We start from the raw sequence: 6186 nt of genomic DNA, 5'->3' as shown, positions 1-6186 counted from the left end.
ACCCCCAGCCAGGCACACTTAAATGGACCCATTGCCTCAAAATAATAGGATCACGTTGCAGATATGAAAGGAAAAGCCAAGGTGCTTAAAGCAATCGCTTTTTGCACGCTGGCTCTTCATCATGCCTCTCTTGCTGCTCGGCCGGGTACTGCTCAAAAACAGCAACCAACAGAGAAGCCAGAAAGCATTGCAAAGGAGAGATCACATTATCTGGACCACCTTTAAAGGCACCGTGTCTGCATTTAAAAAGTTTTGAGCTGGGTATGTTTTATTTCTATTGTTGGGCTAAGTTTTTATAATTAATATAAAATACTTTTCAAATTTCCCTTAGACAAGAAATTTTCTTAGATTCCTGCTCTTCAGGAGATATATATATATATATATATATATATGTTTAACTATACATATATTATAAACATATAATATTATGTTATATTATAAATTACATATTATACACAATAATATATTATGTTACAAGTATGAATTATACATAGTTATATAATATTTATATTATTTGTATAAATTATATATTATATATATATGCTGATAAAGGAAAGAAAATTCGTTTTAAAAATAATTTTCCTAATTGGATCTCCCTTGGATTTGAAAAAAGGCCATTAAGTAAAGTAAGTTACCTTACTGCTTCCTACTAAGAGCAAATTGTGAAAATAATATAGCACTGATAGCCCTCGGCATATATAGAATATTGCCTTTAGATAAGATGAGAGAAGTTAGTGCTGAAAGCCTGGGCTTACATCCTAGCAGAGGAGCATCATGTTAGATTTCCACACTGCAGATCCTGAGAAGACAATCTTCTGTGTATAATTAGAGGGGAGGAATCAGCCGGATGTGCTCAGCAGTATAGCACTTGGCCAACACGCACAAGGTCCTGGATTCCAACCCCACTGCTGAAGAGTAAAATTGTTACAAGGAAGGACTGTCAGGTAAATCTGGTAGAGCACTGAAGACAGAACATGGAGCTGAGGAAGGAGCAGAAGCTGCAGCAGTGTGAGGGATATCTCAGAGGCAGGGTGCTGTCGGTTCCCAATTATTCTCCACTTTACACGCATTCACTCCTCTCTCAGTTCCTCTAGTTTTAGTCAAGGTCATAAAAATAGCAAGCCTAAAAGTTTCAAGGGTTCATTCTTGCTGGTATAATCATGCTGTACATGCTTGGTTGATCCAGTAACTCCTTGTCAAGCTTCACATGGGGGACCTGGACTCTTTCTTGCTTCCTCGCCAACTTCAAAACATAGAAAGAGCCAGTGTAAAAACCTAGCAGAGGATGTATCTGGGAGACTGGCGACCTGGAAGGATTGCATATTGCCACATTCCCTTGGCCAAAAAAACAATACATGGTTATATGTAAATATACAGGGCAGCTAGGAAATGGCAATCAATTGTACACACACCTCTGGAATATCTCCACAGTCTTCACATCCCACCTCTCTGACTGTACTTACAGAAAATGGGAAGAATAACACACAAGTACTCATAAGATAGACTTCCAACAGGTTCTCAGCACTGCTAGCTGGCTGTGTAGAGAAGAATCCACTGTCCACTGGTATCACTACCTACCTAAGGGTGAAGGAGAAAGTGAAAGAAAGAATGGGAATGGAGGAGGAAGGACCTGTTGGAACTACATGGAACTGGTCCTCTAACTCCCACTAACCTCACCTCAATGCCCTCATCTATCTAGTGGAGAAAACTCCAGTGACATCTATTCCATACATCACATTGAAATGTTCTGGAGAGGGTAAGGAAGGAAGCAAATAACTTAATTTAATGTAAATTCAGAATGTAAGAGCCTTGGCCAAAGTCACAGCTACTTGGTCACATAAGTAAAACCTCAATATAACTCAGGTTTTTCTTCAAAGGCAGAATTGGGACTCTTTGCTCTACTGTAATGTCTGTCCCAGAAAAACCTAGAATCCCCTGAAAGAGGATGAATCATTTCCTGAGAGAGAATTGTTTGTTATTACCCACAAGTGGACGGTCATCCCTTTTCAGAAGGACATTTAGGGCTCCTCTAAGGAAAATTCTCTAATCAGTCTACAAAAGACTAATGGTGTTATGTCACAGCCAGCTCCCAGAACATTGCAATAAAACCATCAACTTATTTACTGGATAAACAATGCCAGCTTTCTATTAAGAAAATATCTCTTCCAAAATGAGTGTTTGCAGGTTGGAATAAGCAAGAGATAAGAATTGGAATCACCAAAGAATAATATAAAATAAAAATACTGCTTAGACATTGGTATTGGTTCTTTAATGGTACTCACCCTGGCTATCTGTACATGTTAGCATTAGCATTGTATGGAAGAACTTTTAAAAACGTTAGTGCCTGAGTCTCATCTCAAGTGAAATAAATCAGAATGTATTGAGTCTTTTTAAGTCTCTTTTAAGAAGTCATATAATACACACACACACACACACACACACACTTGTAGGATAAAGTACAAAACTTCAATGATCAGGTTAGGATAATGGGCACAAGGCTCACCTCAAATATCTAACATTTTAGTGTTGGGAAGATTCAAATCATCTTTTTACTAGCTGTTTGAAATATAAGTATCCTTTAGTGCACTGGGCATTAGAAGTCATTCCTTCTACACCAATACACATTAGCCATTCTTTCTCCACCTCTGGGAACCACTATTACCCTCTCTGAAGTTAACATTTTACTTTTACCTTCCACATATACATGTGTCATGTTTCTGTGCCTGGCTCGTTCACTTAACATAAGGTCCCCTAGGTCCAATCTGTGTACCACAACTTTGGGTAACCAAGCAATAATAGTTTTCAAGTTTCTTAACCATATCTTTTATGCAGGCAAAGTAGGTGAACCTTCATAACACCCAGAGAAAGAGTTAAGGTTTTTGCAAAGAAATATGGAATTGATTAGGTAAATAAGTTGGATAGGGTACATGAATAGCTGGGAACAGACCCATGGCATGGCCACAAAGACTGACAAGGCTCTGCCTCTCTTCCCTTTATTTTGCCATTCCCACATGCTGGAATCATTCCTGGGAACCATCTCCCAGTTCTGTGTCTGTTTGAGAAACAAACATCTTAAATAAATTGTTTTTGAGCTGCTATCACCAGCTGCTGATAGCAGTAGATAGGAGACAAGCTCAGAAAATGGGTGAAGAATTGATAGCCAAGCACATGTTCGTTACCTGTGAAGTGCTGGGCAATAGATCCTGCATATGGTATCTCACTTAGCTACCATGACAGGCAATAATATAGATTTACATAGGTGAAAACTGAGACTTAAAACAGACTATTCAATCCATTCAACTGATCTCAGGAGATCACTTTTAAACATAGACTGTCCTCTTTGAAACTCCTGGCCAGTAACTGGCTACAGGGGATTATTCTTGACCCCAACCACCCTTCAGTGTTGGAAAACTATAAAGGAAAAAGATTTTTTTAATCATTTTTTATTTTAATTTTAAATAGCTTGTTTTACATGTCAATCCCAGTTCCCTCTCCCTCCCCTCCTCCCGCACTCCCCTTCCCCCCCCCACCCTCCCACCCTATTGCCAAATCCTTCCACATAGGGGATATCTAGAGTCTGTCATTTTACTCTGGGTAGGGTCCAGGCACTCCCCTAAGAGTCCAGGCTGAGAGAGCATCCCTCTTTGTGCTATAGGCACACGAAGACTGTTTGTATACCAGGGATAGACACTGATCCACAGCTCAGGGCCCCATAGGTTGCCCAGGCCTTCTTGCTGACACTCACATTTGGGGGGTCCAGATCAGTCCCATGCTGGCCTCCCCACTGTCGGTCTGGGGTCCAAGAGCTCTCCCCTGTTCAGATCAGCTGTCTCTGCTGGTTTTGCCAGCCCATTCTTTGCCAATTTGCTCATCACTCCTCTCTCTCTGTCACTGGGTTCCTTGGGTTCAGTTCAGTGATTAATTGTGTGTTTGCCTCTGCTTCCATCAGTCACAGGATGAAGGCTCCCGGATGGTTATAGACATCAAGTTCATTATCAGGAATGGGCATTCGAGGTGGTCTCCTCGAAGGAAAAAGATTTTTAAAGAAAAAGTTGGAGAACTGAGATTATAAAGGCTGAATATTGCATAAATTCTAACACCAGAAATCCAGCAGTAATATTGTAACTTTTTAAAAATGTAGCGTTAATAATTCTCTAGTCCACTTATACCCCAAACAATAACCCCTTTAAAAACATTACATTAAAATATGTAAAAAGAACACAGTAGATATCCTTTAGAATTTTTTCACAAAAATGGTAGAAAACATAGACCCAAAGCAGAACTTACACACACACACACACACACAGAGCAACTTAAGTTTCATGAAATAAAGTGAGATATTGTAAGTGAAAATGAAAACTTTTCAATTTAAAATAAATGATCTCAAATATTTAATTATTTCTGTAGAAGTCACATTGTTTGGAGGAAAGTTGATTTGAACAAGCTTCTGTTGTAGGGATACTTATTCTTCCAGAGACTTGACAACCAAATGGTCTACAAATCAAACCATTTGCATTGATATTAATTTCAGAAAACTATATGTGTAATCCACCAGCATGTGCAATTGGGGAATGAGAACCTTGATTTTTCACTTTCTTCTGGCCCTTTATTTTAGGCCTTATTACTGTAGCACTCCACTCCTGTCCTTGAATTCAGTCATGCAATTTGTTTCAAATATTACCATAGGTGAAGTGAACATGTGACTTGAACAGGCCTATGTATTTCCATTTCATCCCTTGTTCCTCCTTTTTCATGTATAAGCATGCCTTAGCTCATTTGCTCAAAGAAGCAATGTGGAAAGCAATCCCTACCCATCCCAGTCAAGATCTCATATGTGTGAGGACATCAGTCGAGCTCAGCAGAGTTCTTGGCCAAACTGAAGATGGTAGCAGCACGTGAGCACGCTCTCTGAAACCAGATCAGGTCAGCACAAGCACCCAGTGAAACAAGAGGTTTGGGAACAAAACCATTTATTGTCACATACATGTAAAGTTTTGTGACTACTTAATGTGTTACATTTTTGCAGCAAGTTATTTGATATATGAATAGAAATATACAGTGTGGAAATACTATACTATCATAAATTCCAACAGAAGGTATCTTCCCGACTCCTTCTTTGTGTCTCTCCCATCTTATCAGCTAGAGAATTGATTTTTTCTATGCCTTCTGTAAAGGCAGTAATTGCTTAAAGCCAGATTAACTTAAAGACATGTGTTCTCTATTCCAGGAGTTTAAAATGACCTAAATTCTCATATAGATCCTTTTCTTCTCCATACAAACAGAAGCTGAAAATTTTCACAGCAGTAGGCACAGGGTTCTAAATTCATAAATAAGTTTCAAAAGATTGATCTTAAATAGTGGCACACCCAAAGCATCTGAGGTTTGATTGCAATTGACAGAAAACTCTAGTCAATCTGCCTTCTATAGAAACAGGTGTTTCACTAGCTAAAGTAGCTGCAGTCTTTGCCATGGATGGCTGAAGCCAGGAATTCAAACAATGCTAACCCACGAAGGCCTGGTTCTCTTTGTATCATGACCCTATTCCTCACTTTCTTGTTTTTTGTTCAAGCTCTCATGGTATTCCTAAAGCTCTCTGGGCTCTGATTGTTTGGCATGCCCTGTACAAAAACCAATTGCTTTGGGAAATGCTATGTTCTCACTGGCCATGCTTGGAGAATATTGGAGGTCTGAGAAATGAATAGAGGTTACTCACATTGAAAGAAGACTAAAATAATAGAATATTGATACTAAGTTCATTATGCTGTATCCACCCAGGTTTCAGAATCAACCAAATTAAATGAGAAAATATATATGCAGTTATAATACATACACTGCCCCTGCCTTCTCTTGTGTCCCATCTACAATCATTTACATTGACCCTTCCCACATAAGAGTAGCCAACCCTTTAACACTGCAATACAATGTTGTCATCTGCAAATGTGTAGGGTCACATTTATAACTCCTCACATACTCATGATCTCTGGGCCACATGTGAGACAAGCTTGCTCCCAGATTCCTGCAGTAGCCAAATGTATATTCTATATCAGACCAGAACTTCATATCACCTACATTATGAACCTTTTGCTTTTCGGCCTGGGAATTTTTCTGACACAAGCATAAAGAATGTTAGTAACAATCCTACCAGCTGCACTGAAAAGTACAAACCTAAAACAGTGAAGTTGTTAG

Source organism: Mesocricetus auratus, unplaced genomic scaffold (genome assembly GCF_017639785.1).
Source record: "Mesocricetus auratus isolate SY011 unplaced genomic scaffold, BCM_Maur_2.0 Super-Scaffold_100004, whole genome shotgun sequence".
NCBI lineage: Eukaryota > Metazoa > Chordata > Mammalia > Rodentia > Cricetidae > Mesocricetus > Mesocricetus auratus.
This window is presented reverse-complemented; position numbering follows the sequence as displayed.